Source organism: Oryctolagus cuniculus, chromosome 2 (genome assembly GCF_964237555.1).
Source record: "Oryctolagus cuniculus chromosome 2, mOryCun1.1, whole genome shotgun sequence".
NCBI lineage: Eukaryota > Metazoa > Chordata > Mammalia > Lagomorpha > Leporidae > Oryctolagus > Oryctolagus cuniculus.
Window position 1 is genome coordinate 197,345,290 of NC_091433.1, and position 20,140 is coordinate 197,365,429.

Consider the following 20,140-nt stretch of genomic DNA (forward strand, 5'->3'; position numbering starts at 1 on the left):
CTCCAGAACGTGTGAATGGAACAAGGAGCAGATATATTTTAAAGCTTCCCATATGATTCTGTCGGTTTGGTACAAGGGTCAACAGCAAGGCTGAAACCCACAGCCCAGTATCTGAGGCCTTCCCTAAGCTCACATCAGCCCTGGGTTAGATCAGTCCTTCCACACCAGCAGACATCATGCAAACACTCCACCCCGTTTGCACCCAGCCCTCTCAGGTTTCTCCTGTGTGCTGGGTGAGTTGTGTCTACAACAAAGGTACACCAAAGCCTTCACCTCCAGTACTTTGGAATACAGGCTTGCTTGGAAATCGGGAGTTGCAGACACTCCTAGTAACTCTAATATGAGGTCATATCTGAGTAGGGTGGGTCCTAACCTGTGTGACTGATGCCCTTCTAAGAAGGAAGCAGCCAGGTGAAGACACCGGTGCACAGGAGAAGCCCAAATGACAATGGAGGTAGAGACAGGAACGAGCTATCTACAAGTAAGGGAGGTCACAGATTGATCACACCAGGAGCTGAGAGCGAGCGTGGCCCTGCCGCCATTGTCACTTCTGACTTGCAGCATCCAGAACTGTGAGTCCACACGTTTCTGAGTGCTGGACCACCTGGTTTGTGGTTCTGGTACAGCAGTCCCTGGAAACTCGCCCTAGAACGTCTACAAGGACTTTGATTTCCCCCAATTCCTACTGACATCACACTCAAGTTCCACTCCCTCCATCTACAAAGCTCCCCACCCACCTCAGCGTCCCCAGAAGCAGCCCCCATGCCCAAGCTGCTTGTCAGCCCCATTCACAAGCACCCACCACTGCCACCTTGCTGTTCTGATACTTGTCTCACACACAGCTCTCCTTTCGCTAGCCTGGCTGCAACTCCTCAAGGCAAGGGGCTAGAAGTTTCAGTTGCCTTTCTCCTACATACTGTTTGGAATTTATGTTTGTAGCAGATAATGAACATTTGTTCAACTTTCTGTTTCTTTTTTCTAAGATGGTGAGTTTTAAACATCTTTTTACTATTTCTTTGAAGAATGGGGCAGCATGGGCTGAGGAGGTCTGACATACACTAGCCCACTCCCCAAATGCCCGTAATAGTCAGGTCTGGGTCAGGCCTGGGCTGGGAGCCTGGACTCAACCCAGATACTCCACAAGGGTGGCAGGAACCCCAGTACTTGAGCCATCATCTGCTGCTTCCTAGTGATATCATCAGCAGGAAGCTGGAATTGGACTCAAACCCAGGCACTGATAGGAGATGTGGGTGTCTCGTGTTGTATCTGAACTGCTGTGCCAATCACATGCCCCCAGCTTGCTATTCTAATCAAGAAATGGAATAAACTTATAAAGGTGATTTTTAAGTCAGAAATCTCTGCTCTTGCCTTTCTTTTCTTCCCTGAGACAAGGCACTAAATAGACTCAAGAAGTTGCAAACACTGAGGATAATACAGGAATGTGTCATCACTAAGTGTGGCTAATTAATTACACAGCTTGGAGCAATGATTATACCTTTCCTTTCCTCTTGCTGTTAATTTATTATTCTATTTATTTGTGGAATTGTTGAATTCAAGGAATAGTTGTTTTGCCATTCATTAATGGGTAGCAACGCTTCTCACTTAATATTCCTGTCCCAAGAAAAAGAGGAAATTGGCATGTGTGATTTCAAGAATTACAAGGCTAATTCATATCCCACTGCAATATGATGTAGTACTTCACAACAGAAGGAGAAAAAATCCTTACAGCAGCAACCCCAAGTCCAGTCTTAGTCATGGTTAATCGTGGAAGTCTACCCTGGCGAAGGACTGACCTCCACAGAAAGTTCCACCCAGGGCACATGGGATGACATGAGGCCCAGGGCTGTCACTACACTGTGTGTGTGACAACATCATGAAGTCATCCTGTGATCATGAGGATGCTAAGAGAGCCAAGATCATAATACATTCATAATAGGCATCATGAAAAAGAACTGGGTTTTAAATAAGAAACTATTTGTCTCCATTTTGGGACTCTTTTACTTACAAATATTTATAAAAACTTAATGTAATCCTAGTAACATAACACTGTAACAGAAATATTTGCTTATTTTATTTTACTTTAAATGCTCCAAAGGTTGCCTTAAATTGTGAAAACCACATAATTATCAAGCCTCCAAATAATAAAGGAGATTTTGCATAATTTACAAAATACTAATATGAAACTAACCAGAACTCAGACATCTACACTCTCAGACCTCCTCTTAAGGCAGTCCTGTTCCCAGTTATGATTTCACGACATCCCATGATAATAATACCTTCCATTATATAACATGTTCACATCCCCAAAGATCACTAATGAAGATTCCAGGATTTTAAATGTATTTAGAGAGTCAAAACTGTTAACAGACCTCAGTGAAAGGACATATGCTCCCTCATCAAACACAGGTACAACGTCTGTCATTTAGGGGAAGCCTTAATTCCCTTTCCATGTCCAGAAATCAGAGGGCAGATCTCAGGTAGTTGGGGAGAAGGGATGTCAACTACAGACTGAGTCTAGCCACATGGGTTGAGACTAGAGCAGGAAGGTTCTGAAAATGGTTCAAATATGGTACCATGAGAGGATGCTGGTCCAAGTCATGGCACAGAAGTGTACACAAACACCACAGAAAAACTCCATCATCAATTACACTGACCGTCTCCTTAGCCCTGCCTCTGGTCCCGAGTCGTCGGCAGAGCTTTACCTGTTGGATGTTCTGGGGGCTCTGGGCTTGAGCTATTAGTGCCGCTCAAACTTCATGAAGCAGTAGGGTGTTCATCACACCAAAGCAGACACACAACAGTTTCTACAGCAAAGAGGTCACAGAAAGAAAATGAATTTAAAGTATCCTGAGACAAGAATATATCTGTCAATATAAAAATGTTCAAGAATTACATGTTAATAAAAAATAATTACCAAAAACCCAGCTGGAAGGCGTGTGGTGTGAGATCCACAGGACATTCCCACACACACAGTTTCCACACATGGGGAGATTGTGTGGTATTTATGTTTATGGTTGTATCCCACTATTACAAAATATTCCATCACTAAGACAAAAGACTTACTAAGCATTTACAAGATTCTCAGCACTGTTGCAGCTTCTAGGGACTAGAAAAAGGCATCATTTTCTAAGTGCCCACTGTAACAGGATAACTAAAAACAATGACTGTGGCCAATTTAGGAGCAACTGGAACCCGACACCTTCAAATATAACGACTTGAATTATAGCAATTTCCTGCCTAGAGATATTTGTACTGCTTAAAACCTAGCACAATTTCAAACAAATCTAGACTAATCATTTCTAAGAAATTCACAATGGGATTTGTTTGTAGGCATGATGTAATGCAGAAATCTAGAACAGCATAAAACGTAGGCAGTAGCATTGAGTCTTTGGATAACAGGAAGGGTGGCATCCCAATCCTGGAGAGGCAGGAGATGAGCCACAGGTTCACCAGGCCCTTGGACCATCTCAGAACAGAAGTGACACCAGAGCAGAGTCCACCCCACTGAGCTTAAGGCCAGAGCCACGGCCTCAGAGACCAGCATGACACCATGCTAACATCCGTGAACTGGATCCCAAGGGACAGGAAAGAGAAAACAGGACAGAAGAAATACAAGGAAAATAGCAGCTTACATTTCCCCAAATTTCCTGCAAAACCTCAACTAACATATCCAGGAAGCTCAGCAAAGTCCAGCCAAGGCAAACACGACAGAAAACCACACCTGGCTCATCAAACACTGCAGAAATCCAAGGAGAAAGAGGAAACAGATGAAAGCAGCAAGAGGAGAAAGACGTGGCATCCCCTGGGAAGCAGTGATCTGAACCAGAGCTGACTTCTCATGGAAACAGCAACGGCCAAGCGAGACTAGAATGCAACTATTAAAGGAGGACAGGAGGAAATGAGGGCACTCCTCAAAACTTAGAGTGAAACAGAGCTCTCTTTCAGTAAAGGAAAGCTGACAGAATTTGTCACCAGCATATCTGCAATTAAACAAATGAAAAAGTAATTTCTTCAGGATAAAGAAAAATGATAGGAAAATGGCAAGAAGGAATGAAGAATCCCAAATGTGGGAAACATGTGACAAACATTAACGGGTAGAGATGAGGATGCTTCAGAGCATTTGTGGAAAAATGGAATCAACAGATAAGCTTATTTTGGTGCAAAAAATTTTTGAAATCCATGTAAATTTTTTCCTGATACACCTTTTCCATGAACTTTTAAAATTACTTTTAAAGACTCTCTTCTTACTTACTTTTGGCAGCTTAAAGCAGAAATAAAACTTTACAATGTGGGTTTTATCACCTAGACTGTGTAAAATATGCACACATTGTAGGACAGAGAAGCTAGGACATGAATAAAATTATATTGTTTAAGATCCTTAAACTTTGCAGTAAGTGTTACAGTATAGATGCTAAGTAGACTATAAGAAATTAAGGATGAATATTAAAATTTTTAGAGCAACCTTGAAAATACAACACAAGAAGTCATCACTTAAAATCAATAAAGGCGTTGTCATGTAATACTAAAAATAAATAAACCCAAAGATCCAGCAAGTTTTGTATAAAAGCACACAATTTATGAAGTCAAGAGAGGTGTGTCCCTCAGAAGTGCATCCTGACGACACTCTGCAGATGAGGGCATTTCACAGAACTGGGCCTTCCCACATTTCTGCTCTCCCCACTGTGGCCTTGACCCTGGCCTCCCATCCTCACTAATGGCACGTACTGGGAGGACTTAACTTGCTAAAGCATGGAGGGCTGGGGAATCCACACAACGGCACGGCACATGAGGCATGCTACGTCTAGGGAATCTAATGAGACCAGCGAGGTCGTTAACCTTCAAGGAAGAGAAGCCGGGCCTGCTGCTTTCAGAATTAGTGAGGCCAATATTTCACCATGACAAGCATCAGTGATGAATAATTAAGTGTTTAATACAATGTTGCTTTGGTGAAAAATGATAACCCTACAATTGATGGGCCTTGGACCCCTTCTATCTCGTGCAGCATGAAAATGAGGGGAGGGAGTGCTAATGAAATAAATGGGTTTCTGATGGCTGAGCTGCAGCAATTGTGATGTTGAAAATCTTTTCAGAACCCAACCATGACCCTGCTGGGAGAATTTCATGAAAAATTTAAGAGGGAAATTTCAACCTGGAAAGAGCTCGTGTCTCACGCCAGCTCGCCTGAGGTCAAACAGTGTGTTTCTCCTGTAATGCTCCGTTACTGTCACAGATATAAATCATTCAGCAGATGCAGATGTTACCAGATCTGGAAATGAAACCCCAGCTCCCCTTCAGATCCTATTTTTATTAGGTGCTAGAGTTATTTAAAACAATTCAACAACTGCATCCATGCATAGCTTCCTATAAAAAATGTTTATTGCTGGCTTTTCCACCTTTTTCAGTAATTACGGCTGCCACTCTGAGCACCCACTCCATCACCCAGACTGTTAAGGAACAGGCTCGCCTCTGGACACAGCTGTTCTGTGCAGCAACACTCTTGCAAAGAATTATCACCAAGATACATTCCAAAGATCATTTACTTCTTAGTAACATTTCTTTAAGTAAGGGGAAGAGTGATTTCTTTAATATGCAGGAAGTGCTAATTAGAATCTTCATTTCTAGTCATTCATCCTGATTTCGCTGAAGACTACAAAAGTTCTGGGGAAAGGTTTAATTAGGGCAACGTGCAGAATGGAGAGACGAGAAGCTGGCCTCTGGGAGTCACAGATTTCCGCTGGAGGTAAATAACAACACACTAATTGTTTTCTCTGGGCTTGTTCAACTGTAACTCCTAACCCAGAGGAGCCCAGCTCTCTACCTTCCACCTGAGAAGCAGACAACAGAGTTTCCCAAAAATATGCTCTTCAGAGAAATTAGCACTCGGGTGGGTGCACAAAGATTGGAGAAACCTGAATCAACCTCATAGCAGACACGTTGGGCCAAAACAGCCCCTGACTCTAAGATGACAGGACAGCCCAGGGCTATAGAGGTGGCAGGGTTTCAGAGGTTTTGGGGTAAAGTTGCACGCCTTTAAAAAAAAAAAAAAGATTTATTTGAAAGGCAGACTTACAGAGAGGCGGAGAGAGAGAGAGGGCTTCCATCTGCTGGTTCACTCCCCTAATGGCCACAATGGCCAGAGCTGAGCTAATCCAAAGCCAGGAACCAGGAGCTCCCCCCAGGTCTCCCATGTGGGTGCAGGAGCCCAAGGACTTGGGCCATTTTCCACTGCTTTCCCAGGCCACAGCAGAGAACTGGATCAGAAGTGGAGCAGCCAGGACTTGAACCGGCACCCATATGGGATGCTGCAGGCTGCGGCTTTACCCACTATGCCACATTGCCAGCCCCGGCAAAACGAACTCTTGCCACTTTCCACGTGGGTCCCCAGCCCAGATGCTCCACGTGGCAGTCTCCTCTACTTGGCCACGTTGACTCTGTGGGAGCCCGAGCAGGGTGCCCTGTTGGCTGAAAGCTGGGGCTTCTCTACACCACCACCGCCTAGCTCTATGCTCACTCGACTGAATGCCCTGCCAGCGTATCTGTTCATGGGGACCAGGGATGTCCTCCATAACTCTGTAGCTGCCTGAGCTCCCCAAAACCAGACACCCTTTCTCCCAGGTTCTCATCACACTTTGCGACAGCAGCACTCATTGCACAGGGTTCACTAATTAGCTACCCAGTCGCCACCCCTCCCACGAGTACACACTCCAAAATTCCATGATAAGGGTCCAGGAAACTGAAATCCCCTCCATCCTCACATGGCAGCAGGCACTGGCAGGGTCACACTAGTACGAGTCACTCACTTTTCCATGGCTCATGCCCCAGCCTGCAAAACCCAAGTCTTCTGAACAATCCTTAACCTTCCCAAAATTCTTGCCACATATTTGAGTTCCTCAGTGTCTGAAGGCAAACAGCCTTCTTGGCTTCTTGGGGTTCTCACAAGCCAATTGTAACCTCCCTACCACAGCTCTGCTCTGGGACTTCTGTGAGATCCATGTTTCCCTACCATGGATCCTTCCCAATGCCCCCAAAGCTGCAGGGTCTGGGGGTGAAGTGCGGTTTCACCCTCATCACACTGAAACAGCAAAAGGCTCTGCCCAAAATTGGCCAAGGCCCCTCCAACTTGGCCCGTTCTGTCCTCTGCCACCAGCAACCAAGACCAAGTGACACAGGCCTTGCTTGTCTACACTTCCTAACAGAGTCATCATCTCACTCTCCTTCCACCATGCAAACCCAAGTCTGCAGGCTATACCCTCCACAGCTGCTGCTGTCCTCTCCTTGCTTGTGTCTTCCCACAGGTGCCTGCAGGACTCCCCTCCACAGGGGCTGATCATTCACACAGCTGCCTGGTGGTGCCTGGGCCAGAAACATGCCGATACTTCCAGGAAGGCCCAATCCCATTTTCGATGCCTTAACACTCATGATACCCCAAGAACAGGCCCAAGGCACCACCACAACCTGCAAAGTAGGTACAAGAACTCAAGACAATGACATGAGTATTAAGGAAATGATGGAATTACCCCCGAAAAGGAGTCCTGCAGAGCTGGGTTTCAACCTGCTCTATCCAACATCAACTCACACCAGCCTCGCAGACTGCTTAGCACTAAAGCTGCCTGCAGGACAGCAAAACAAAAACCTGACAATCAATAGAAAGCAAAGCAAAGTTGACAACTCCATTCCTTTGGGAAACACTGTGATACAGCAGTAAAAACAATGGCCTGGAGAGCAGGACTCTTGGGTCTTGGATCCTGATCCACTGTTGAAGATCATGCATTATCTTGGGTAGGTCTCCATACACTTTTGGTGCCTCAGTCCCATGGGCACAAAACCAGTGATAATTTCTCTCCTCCTGCTCTCTCATGACATAATGAAATTCAAGTGAGATCATAGCAAAATCCTTAAGAACTGCAAAGCCGTAAAAGGTAAGAATAAAAGGTAAGAAAAACCACAGCCTTCCCAGGGAGAATGAACAGCCCTCCAGTATTTCACTGTGATGACAAGTAGCGTAAACCCCCACCTCCATACAGATACATCCCGCCAGCCCCAGGAATCTTGAAAGATAGAAACAGTAAAATGCATAGAGAGCAGAAAACAAAACAAAGGAAATGGGTCTCTTCAGGTAACAGCAATATATTGTATGTGGTCCTCTCCCAGGGTTTGCCCACAGGTTGCAGCTCTCTCCTTGTGTATTCTGCGACTGTCAGCAGTGGAAACAGGCACCCACTCTGCTCACACCATGAACAGTGAGATATTCTGATGTGAGCATTTATTTGTTTGCTCACCATCTGAATTCTAAAGAAGCTTACAGCTTCCATAAATGTTGGGGCAGCATTTTTAAAAAACGGGATCCAAATATAAAATATTTACTGCCAGGAAGGAGACTGTTGGAGCCACTGGAGAAAATATTCTGCCTTTAGGAGCCAGTCTGTGTTAGTCACCTGGTTTCAAAGAGTGATTTTTATTGGTACTCATGAATAAAAACAAAGAATAGCTGTCTGTGTTTTGTCCAGTTCTTTGGTAGTAACAGCTGCGTTAATATTCCAGACTCTGTTTAGATTTCTCTAAAAGGGAATATGTCCTAAAGTATTGCCTCTTTTTTGTGCAGGGCTCGCCGCAGTAATCCCCAAGATGCCCTCTTCTAAGCAGATCTGTAGCTGTCAGGATCCCAGCTGCCATCAGCTCTCAGATGACACAGGTGATGCAGCCACAGGGGCAGCTTCCCTGGGTTGATGACTGCACCTTGCTGTCCTGCAGCCTTTCATTCACTCCTACGTATCCATTCACTGGGTTGATAGGAAACTAACAGTATTCATTGCACAACTGATAGGGGGGGTGACTTCTTAGAACTGCAAGGATGTGGATCTTTGCCGTCAATGTAAAATAATCTAGACTTTGTTGATGTGATAAGAATCAAGTGAAAGCATTGGAGGCCAATGAGCAGGCAAAATCACACAAAAACAGAATTTCTCCTGACACCCATTTCTAAGTGATCATGAAGCCTGCTACTGACTTTGACTTTTTGGATTTTGAAGTGTTCACCTCCAACGCCACCCCAGAAAGTTACCCAGGAAGAAGGGTCTAAAGTGAGTAGCCTGAGATGCTGCCAAAACCAGAATTCCTTGGTAACAGCAAACATCTTAATGAATCTCATGTCTTAAGCACCCACAGAACTAGAGCAAAACAGAGCTAAGTGGAGGTATAGGACTGCAAGGACCAAATGGGTCTGTTTGGCAGTTTTATTCTAATTTATTAGACCAACACTTCCTCTATGGCCCCCAAGCTCCCAGGAGTCAACAGCCAGAAGCTCAGCAGCTGGGGGTCGTGTTTGCTGTAACAGAACCTTCTTGTAAAATGATGGGTATCTTATTTTTCCTAATCTGTGGTAACTATTAGAGTGCCAAAAATGTAATATATGGGACTGAAATCAACATTTTGAGATCGATGATTGTTATAGCCCTTGTCTTTACTGTTAAGAAAGAGTGGTTTTTATCTTCTTACTATTTGTTAAACTCTTTACTTAGCATAGGATTATGAGTATGAACTGAAAGTAGATCATTGTAAAAATGAAAGAAAATAAGAGAGAAGGAGGGGAAAAGGTGGGAGGAAGAGTGGGAGCATGGAAGAGTGGGAGTGAGAAAAATCTGCATACATTAATTACTAGACATTTGTTTAACCTTAAATAAGAAAATGATGGGTATCAGCCCTGGATGCATTAAGGCAAATTAAAACTGCCTCTTCTGTGACTTCAAATATTGTAACGGACTCAAAAGAATTACTCATAATAGTGTTTCAGATGCTTTAGCTAAGAATTATTTGTGTTAGTAACAGTGAGGAAAGACACTTCTGAGACTTTTCAGAAAGTGCCATTCCCAAGACTTTGAAACCACAGCATTTTGACAACCACTTGGCTCTAGTGAGTTCAGCATCAGGTATCCCTCTTCTAAGAAAAATAAAAATAAAACAAATCCTTTGACCATTCTCCTCTCTAATTTTTTCAAAAATATTCTTTCTGTTAAAGATTTATTCATTTATTTGAAGGCAGAGTTGACAGGGGGAGAGAGAGAGAGAGAGCATGCGCTCCCATCACTGGTTTACTCACCAAATGGCTGCAATGGTTGGAGATAGAATGGACCAAAGCCAAAAGCCAGGAGCTCTTCTGGATCTCCCATGTTGGTACAGGGGCCCAAGGACCTGAACCATCCCTGGATCCCATGCCATTAGCAGGGAGCTGGATCAGAAGTGGAACAGCCAGGACTCAAACCCATACCCACACGGGTTGCTGGCATTGCAGATGGCAGCTTTACCCATTACACCACAATGCTGCCCCCCAAAATATTCTTAATCCATATGAAACATAAACAATGTTTCACATTCAATTGAAAAAGATGTGTTCAAATTTTTAAGAATGCAAATGTGTTTAAAAAATTTTAATATGAACTGAGGACTATTCAGAAAGTCTGACTCTTTACAGGGCCCAAAACAAAGAAATATAAAGTGATAATTTGAAGTGAATCCACAAAAGCTGTGGTAGTTTGCACTTCTATTGTTAAAAACCATTCTTCTAAGTGCATTGATAACTTCTAACCAGCAGGAAGATGGCAACTACCATTGGACTGCAAACCAAAAGACTAGACCTGCTTTCTGATCTGCTGTTTTCTAGGTATAGATGGTTGGGTCCACTTTTGTCTGTCTGCACCATTCTTCAAGTGTAAAACTGGAAACAGGGATATCAAATCATTTGTAATTGCAGCCAAAGGAAAGAAAAAAAGAGATTACACTCCATTGTGGATGACCTGAAAATAAACCTGAACAAATACTGAGAGAAGGCACTGAAGCCAGGAAGGGCTGCTCACAGCATCTCACATTGGCTGTGCACCAGGCAGTGGTCCTGGGATTCAGGTATTAGCTAATTCCTCTAAGGCTGGGGTTTTGGATATTCCTATCTGACAAACAAAACTACAGGCATAGCAGGCTGAAATCATTTGCCTAAGGTGAAAGAGCCAGGATGCTGACCCACGGTCTGTTGCTCTTGGACATTATGCTATGGAATAAAATATCATGGTGGAACTAAGGTTAGATGTAGCTTTCATCGTAATATATAATTGTTAAACTTAATTTTAAGTGAAAAGACATCTAAGATTGAATAATAAGTCATAACCCAACTGCATGCTACATAAAGAGGTACTCCTAAAACAAGAAACACAGAAGGGTCTGACACTCATTTATTCATTCAAAAAATATTTATTGAACATCAATCATATGTCAGACACAGTTCAAGCCCTGAAGATACAACAGTGGGCAAATGAGACGAGATCCCTGATTTCACACAGTTTATGTCCTACCTAGGGGAAAGGAAAACACACAGGCTGATGGGTCAATGAGATGTTGAACCTTGCTATGGAGGAAACTGAAGCCTGATGAAGATTTTTGGAGGATAGAGTGGTGGGGGGGTAAGCTTATATAGGAGGGTTCAGGAGGCGCCTCTGAGAAACAGACATTGGAGTGAACGTTTGAAGGAAAAGAAATGTAGGAGGAAAAATGCTCTAGGCAGACAGATAGCACGTTCAATGACCATCTCAAGATGTGGCCTCATTGTTGAAGGGGTGGCAAGAAGGCCAGAATGGCCAAATGGGTGAGAAAGAACAGCTGGGAGGGAGGAGACCTGGCAGAGACCCCGGCACACAAACACCAGCCACAGCAGTCAAGGCCTGCAATGGTCCATTCCACCGTCTGGCCCACGTCTGCCTTGCCCAAATCATCCTCCACTTCCCCCATACCACAGCCCGTGCTGAAGTCAGACTTCCGCTCCCATGCAGAACAGAAGTTACGCCTGCTTCAGGCTATAGCCAGACCACTCGCTATGTGTCTACCACACCACCCTGCCCCTCCTGCTATTTTTTCTGCCTAAACCTCAGCATCACTCTCAGCTTTCATCCATGTTACATTAGAAACAGCCACTTCTAGATTGGCAATGGAACCGTTACTCTATTCAACGTCCTAAACAGGAGCTTGTTTTAACATACTTAGTTCACAATTAAGTACCAAACAAAAGGTTACTATGTGGGGTGACAGATGTGTTAAATAGCTTGAATGTGGTAAGCATTTCACAATGTATAGGTCTATCAAAATGACGCAGTGTATACCTTAGATATATACAATTACTACTTGTTATACGCTGTAAAACTGGAAAAAATAACTACAATGAAAATATTCATTTTCATAAAGAATAGCATTTCCTTTCATAAAAGTTAAACAACTTGGGGCTGGTGTTGCAGCACTGTGGAATAAGCTGCTTCCTGCAATGCAGCAACCCTTATGGGCAACAGGTTCGCGTCCTGGCTGCTCTGCTTCTGGTATAACCCCTTACTAATGTGCCTGGGAAGGTAGTGGGAATATGGTTTAAGGACTTGAGCCCCTGCACCCAAATGAACCACTTGGAAAAGCTCCTGGCTTCTGGCTGGCCAACATCAGCCATTGTGGCCATCTGGGAAGTGAACTAGCAGGTGGAAGGTCTCTGTCTCTGTCCCTGTGTCTGTCTCTAACTCTGCCTTTCAGATAAATAAATAAATGTTTTTTTTTTTTAAATAAAAGTTGTATGACTAAATTTCCCTTTTTGCCACCTCTGACTTCAGGAAGCTCTGAGCTAAGACCACAATGTTAGCTTCTATCAAATCTCCTTCAATTCTTTCATTTAAGTTTCTTGATTTTTGAGACTTGATTGTTGATTTAAATTACAATTCCCTCATTTAAGTTACTTGATTGTTGAGACTAATTGTGTAGGTATATTCATATCATGGAAGGAAATTCACCTTTCCTCTTCTTAGCTCCTTTCTCACAGCCCAGTATCTTAGCCAATCCCTCAAGAAGCAAATCATATACCTTACCATCCTAATTTACATTCCACTCAAGGACTACCTGACAAACCCCCATTGACAGTTAGAGCTTACACCATGATTCAGATCCCTGCTGTGTGTCCTACTGACTGACGCTGGGAAAGAGGTTCCAGCCCATTAAACCTCAGCCCCCATGTGTCTTCATCAGCTCTGCCTGTGTTAACAGAATCCCATTGCCTGGGCAACTCACAGCCTGAGTAATCCCACAGACTAGAAGAGTGAGGTCAAGGTGCTGGCCAGCTTGGCTCAAGTTCCTGGGGAGGATCCACTTGCCAGCCTGCAGTCTCTTCCTTGCTGTGTCTCTCATGGCAGAGGGAGAAAGAAATAGAAGGAGCAGGAGAAAGAATAGAGACAGAAAGAGAGAGGGGAAGAGAGAGCACACCAGAGCTCCAGCTCTTCATTATGAGGTCCTCACCCTGGTCCAAACCTGATCACTATCCGAAGACCCTGACCTCCCAATACCATCACATGAGGGGCTGAGACTTCAACACTCAGTCCATGATAGCACATCTGCAAAAGAGGTACAAAAATCAGTTTCCTCGTGATGTGGGAAATGCTGGACACAGAGTGCTATGCACAGAGCAGGCATGCAGAAGAGCCCAAAATCTCAAAACTGCATCTGTGTGAACATTTCCTGTTAAAAACAAAGACTTTTCCTTATACCCAACTGAAACCAGCAAAGCACAGATAGAAGTTTACACTAGCCAACTTACCTGTATTTAGAAAAGTTAGGCAAGACGTTTTAGAAAACTCAAATCAAGTCTTCCTCCCATTTAAATGAAATGAAAGAAAAATATACGTCCTTTCTGCCAGGCTCTCAAAATTCTATTTTCTTTTCTTTAAAGACATCAGTGGCTTCACTGAAATCCCAGCCGGCAGCTGCACCTCTGCAAGGCATGGACTGTTCTCGACGTCCAGTGATCCGTACGGTATTCCACCAGGACCCTGAGCTGAGGCTAGAACACAGGCCGCCTCTCCACAGCGCCCTCCAGTCCTTCTGTTTCCCATCAGTCAAGCTCAGCTTCTCGCAAACACATGGACACTCATCTGCCTTCCTGCCTTCTGTTTGCACATATGACTTCAGTCCTAATCCATTCCAAAACCAGACCTCAAAATAATATGTGAGAAACAGCCAGTGCTTCTGTGTATGAAACCCAGAAATCCAGACTCACTGTTCATTTGGTAATTTCAGTGTAACAAAGTTAATTCAGCTGAAAATCTTTCTGCAGGAGGCACCACTATTGAGGACACACACATTAAAAATGAATTAGTATGGGGCCGGCACCACAGCTCACTAGGCTAATCCTCTGCCTGCAGCACCATAACCCCGGGTTCTAGTCCCAGTCGGGGCACCAGGTTCTGTCCCGTTACTCCTCTTCCAGTCCAGCTCTCTGCTGTGGCCCAGGAAGTCAGTGGAGGATGGCCCAAGTGCTTGGGCCCTGACCTCGTATGGGAGACCAGGAGAAAGCACCTGGCTCCTGGCTTCGGATCGGCGCAGCATGCTGGACACAGCATGCTGGCTGTAGCAGCCATTTGGGTAAACCAACAGAAGGAAGACCTTTCTCTCCGTCTCTCTCTCACTGTCTAACTCTGCCTGTCAAAAATAAATAAATAAATTAGTATGCATATGTCCCAAAACGTATTATTTTATCTACAAACTCACCCAGAAAAAAAAATCATGGAAACCTTCTCCTCTTGTCTGATCTGGGTTGAGCCGATGGCTTCCCCTCTGTGAGGCCAGGACACCGACCTCTACGACGCCTGGAGGTGACACGCGCACATATTCTTCTCACTGGCTCTTCCTGAGCCATTCCCAAGCCTTTCCCCAATCCTGCAATTCAACACAACCCAGGCTCAAGCTCCAGGCTGCCCCTGGACCATCTGGGAAAGGCCTTGTCCTAGATGCATGCAGAGGATTACTCCAACCTTACGGTCGGCCAGGTCCGTTTCTATTGAACAAAGCATCCTCACCTCCACCGAGGCCTTTCCAAGCTCGCTACCTCCCCTGATAGATCGATGCCTTAACATGTAGCCATGACAACAGGAGAGCTCAGCACACCTAAGCACAAACTGCATTGATTATTTTTTCTGTTTGGTTCTGGATAACACAGTATTCTGGTGTCAGAAGAAGCCTCTCTTCCGCTCTCTTCCAGCATGGGCTGCTACCTCTCTTAAGTGAGCTCCTCTTTTGTGAAGGTAGAATCACTTAAACGTACGTGGAGAAAGTACAAAGTCCCCTAAATATAATGAGCTGATCCTGGCCAGTCTCACAGCTGTGATACTCATGAGTACAGCAAAGAACTCTCAGGGCAGATGCCAGCCCCCTGGCTCCCTGCACCACCACCACCTCCTTGGAGTAACTGTCCTGCAGAGTCTGGCCTCACTGGTCTCTCAGCCTTGAAGAAGGACAGAATCCCTCCAGACCACTGGCAGCTCTCAGAGTGAATCTAAAACACAAAACATTATTTGCATGCAACTGAGACTTGAATGGGTTTAAGGAGGCAGCGTCTCCTCGACCTCCTCCTAGGACCCTCCTAAGTGAAACCACGGAAGTTCATTTGCTTTCAGGTCTGCATGTACCTCCTCCCCACTGGAAATAAGAGTGGGGGTGGACAGGTCACCTAGGGTGAACCATGCTGTGCCCCTCATACAGACCACAAGCAGCCCCAGCTCCTTCCTCCAGGAACACAAGCAATTCAGACACACAGCCAGGACGGCGAAGTTGCTCCCCTCAGCTTTGGTGAGGACAAGGGAATCCTTGCGATTTTCAGCCTACCTGTCCTAAATCCCTGACAGTGACGAGCACTTCTGGAGAAGAAAGCTCCTGACAAGATGTGGATGTCACCTTGGATCTCCCCAGTGAAGACTGCAGCCCCCAGGAGGTACCAGGAAATGCACAATATAACAAAACCAAACGATGCAGAAGATACCTCGGCAGCTTTAGTATGTCCTTTTTTAACCTGCTGATGTCTAAGCTGGGGAAACACAAATTCTAGCTTCCATTAAATGAGGGCTCTCCAGTGTTGGGCACCTCATCCCACTTAGCTCCTATTACACTATTGTTCCCACTCTGCTGACGAGCAGACTATAGGCATGAAAGACTGGCCAGCCCACAGCATCCAAACTGAAACAGGATGCACAAAGGAACAAGCTCTGGCTTTGACTTCAAGTGTGCTTCTAAATAACTCTGCTTTTGAAGAGTCGAAGCAACTAGTGCTAACTAAGGCTGGCAAATTAGCATCACCAATAAGAAACACTGGAGACGCAGTAGGGTGGATTTCATCCCAGGAAGTTGTTCTGGGTGAGTGAACCCTGCAGACCTGGAACAGCTACAGGAGGAGGAGAGGTATCCTGGAGGGCAAGGTGGGGACCACCAGAGCAGGGGCTGGCCTATGTGAGGCCAGGACAGGGGTCAGGGAAGGCAAGCTTGATCTTGGACAGGAAGACACATATTCATGTGAAGCTGGACATGGAAGAGAAAGCCGATGTTCCCACCAATCCTACCTTGCTGATCCTGAGCCTATCTGCACACCACTGATTCTGCCCGACATACATCTAACTGCTAAGGCGGCCCTTTTGTGCATGTCCCACAGGCACCTCAAGTCAACGAGCATAAAACCAGATGCCTTCTTCACACTCAGGCTGCCTTTCACCACCCCTTTCTCTCTGAATAATGTCACATTCACTACCACCCAACCTAGGGAATCCCATCACTCTCAGTCACGCCTGTGTCACCTCATCCACCCAAGCACCACGAGCCCTGGGGTAATTCAGGGTTCTACACACACCACACTTCATGGCCTCAGCCCCCTTTCCACATTTCAACTTCCTGCAAGGTTCAGTCTCTTAATTCATCCTCCAGTCAATGTCAAAAATGTCTTTCAAGATACCTGCTATCATGTCACTTCTTAAGAACTTCTAGATCCCCCATTATACAGAACAAAGCCCAACAAACAAAGCCCTAAAGAAGATAAAATGGCCTTACTGGTCTCATCTCCCCGTACTTCTTCCCATCCAACATCACACTGCTGGCTAGGAACAGCCTGACCCTGGTAGGAAGATGTCCACAAGTCCATGGATAGACTCCTTGTTAGTTTCATCTCCCCTTCTGACACCTGGCATACACATTTCCATCCTGGGAACACAGTCCAAAATTTGTCTTCTTGGTGAGGATTGACTCCTGCCGTGCTGCCAGTTGTCCTGTGTTCTGTGATACAGAGGTGAGGAACACCCAGCCCATGGGCTATATATAAGACCTATGACATCACCGGGTCTGGCCCTGCCAAGGCAACTTCAGGTGGGACTCAAAATTCAATGAATCAGGTCTGGCATTGTGGCATGGCTGGTAAAGCTGCCACCTGCAGATCCAGCATCCCATATGGGTGCCGGTGTGAGTCCTGGCTGCTCCACTTCCAATTAAGGTCTCTGCAATGGCTTGGGAAAGCAGTAGAAGATGGCTCAAGTCCTTGGGCCCCTGCACTCATGTGGGAGACCTGGAGGAGGCTCCTGGCTCTGGACCCATACAGCTCTGGCCATTGCAGCCATCTAGGGAGTGAACCAGTGGATGGAAGACTTCTCTCCCTCCCTCCCATCCTCCCTCCCTCCCTCTCTCTCTGCCTCTGCCCTCTGTATATCTGCCTTTAAAATAAATAAACAAATCTTTAGAAAAAGATGTTAGGTTGACGTCCTTATGAATTGCGATCCATTTGGGCATCTTCCATAATCATCAGAGGTTCGGAGTTACTTGGGCAGCTCCTTAAATTAGCAACTGAAAAATTCAATAACATTTTCCATTCCCTTAATTGCTGTTTGTGTGGATGTGGAGGGGAAAACCAAGCATTTCAATGTTAATAGTGAATCAAAAGCCCTTTAGTGCTATGGTCCAACCAATGTTTATCTCAGGCCATGTGATGACAGAGCTTGGAAGACCACACTTCCAGCCAAGGAGCGATTAGCAGTGACAACAGGTTGATCCGTTTCACCTGCCGACACTGCCCTGATGTTCTTACTGTGCATGTACTGAACGTTTAGAAATGGTACACAGGGGATCCAAGATGGTGAACACTGAGAAGCCACACTGCCCTCAGTCAGAGAAAAACACGAGAAAAATAAACAAAGGAAACCGATTGACATAAATTTCTAGTGGAGAATGGACAGAACAGAACAGAGATTCTGTGGGGCAGGGGGGAAGACAGACATGTGACCACCTACACAGTGCCAGCCCCTCCCAAACCTACATGGCCAGCTGCTCACTGGGAAGTTCAATCTCCCCAGAGTAAGCTGAGAGGAGGCTACTGCAGCGCCTGTCACCAGCAGTTTTGACTAACGGAGAATTGCACAATCTCCACTGGCTTCCTTTGTCCAGTCCAGTCAAGGGAAATGACGTGAACCTGAACAACCATTTTGTTAGAAGAGTCCACATTGCCTTCCTCCCCACCTCCCACCAAAATGCCACACTCAGGGTGCTACGTGGAGATGTCTACTCTCACCATTGCTATTCAATATAGGCCTGGAAGTTATACCCAGAGTCATTAGGCAAGAAAAGGAAGTCGAAGAGATACAATTTTGGAAAGAGGAAGTCAAAAAATCCATATTTGCAGATGACATGATTCTATATATAGGGAATCCAAAAAACTCCACTAAGAGACTACTGGAACTCATAGGAGAGTTTGGTAAAGTAACAAGACATAAGGGCAATACACAAAAATCAACAGCTTTGGATACACAATGTCACGGCTGAGAAAGAACTTCTAAGATCAATCCCATTCACAATAGCTATCAAAAAAAAATCAAATAACTTGGAATAAATTTAACCAAGGATGTCAAAGATCTATACGATGTGAATTATAAAACATTAAAGAAAGAACTAGAAGAAGATATAAAAAATGGAAAAATCTTCCATGTTCATGGATTGGAAGAATCAATATCCTCAAAATGTCCATTTCCAAAAGCAATTTATAGGTTCAATGTGATACCAATTAAAATACCAAAGACATTCTTCTCAGATCTAGAAAAAAATGGTGCTGATTCATATGGAGGCACAGGAGACCCCAGCTAGCTAAAGCAATCATTTACAATAAAAGTAAAGCCAGAGGCACCAATACCATATTTCAAGATGTACTTCAGGCAATTATAATCAAAACAGCCTAGTACATGTAAAAAAAAAAAAAAAAAAAGATGGATATTCCAATGGAGCAGAACAGAAATGCCAGAAGTCAATCCAAGCATCTACAACCAATATATATTTGACCAAGGAGCTAAAAAAATCCCTGGAGCAAGGATAGTCTCAACAAATGGTGCTGGGAAAGCTGGATTTCCACATGCGGACATATGAAGCAAGACCCCTACCTTAAACCTAAAACAAACAAACACTAAACATGGATTAAAGATCTGTGACCTAGGCCAGCGCCGCTGCTCACTAGGCTAATCCTCCGCCTGCAGCACCAGAACCCCAGGTTCTAGTCCCTGTTGGGGCATCAGATTCTGCCCCAGCTGCTCCTTTTCTGGCCCAGCTCTTTGCTGTGGCCCGGGAAGGCAGTAGAGGATGGCCCTAGTGCTTGGACCCTGCACCCACATGGGAGACCAGGAGGAAGCACCTGGCTCCTGGCTTCGGATCGGCAGAGCATGCCAGCCATAGCAACCATTTGGGGAGTGAACCAACAGAAGGAAGACCTCTCTCTCTCTCTCTCTCTCTCACTGTCTAACTCTGCCTGACAAAAAAAAATATATCTATGACCTGACACCATCAAATTATTAGAAAACATTGGAAAAACCCTGCAAGACATTGGCACAGGCAAAGAGTCCTTGGACTCTGACTGCAAAGGCAGTCAGAGCCAAAATGAAAAAATGGGATTATCTCAAACTGAGAAGTTCCTGCACATCAGAAAAAAAAAAAGGTCAGGAAATTGAAGAGGCAACTGACAAAATGGGAGATATTATTTGCAAACTATGTAACTGATAAAGGATTAACAACCAGAATCTACAAAGAGATCAACAAACTCCACAACAACAAAACAAACAACCCACTTACAAAATGGGAAAATAATTAAATAGGCATTTTTTAAAAGAGAAAAATCCAAATGGCCAACAGACACATGAAAAAAGCCCAGGATCACTAGCTGAAGGTAATTGCAAATCAAAACCACAGTGAGATTTAACCCCCCCCCCCCCATTAGAATGGCTTTCATACAGAAATCAACAAATGCTGACAAGGAAGTGGGGAAAAAGTATCCTGATCCACTATTCGTTGG

At 44.8% G+C, this 20,140-nt stretch overlaps 1 long non-coding RNA gene across 1 annotated transcript in view; it reads right to left on the minus strand.

Annotated features, from left to right (window-relative positions):
* LOC127487511 (uncharacterized) overlaps positions 1-20,140 on the minus strand; it is a 117,011-nt gene that overhangs the window by 65,299 nt on the left and 31,572 nt on the right. Inside the window, exon 2 of the long non-coding RNA XR_007914375.2 lies at positions 2,703-2,804. This is a non-coding gene — a long non-coding RNA (uncharacterized lncRNA). The remainder of the gene's footprint in view (positions 1-2,702; positions 2,805-20,140) is intronic.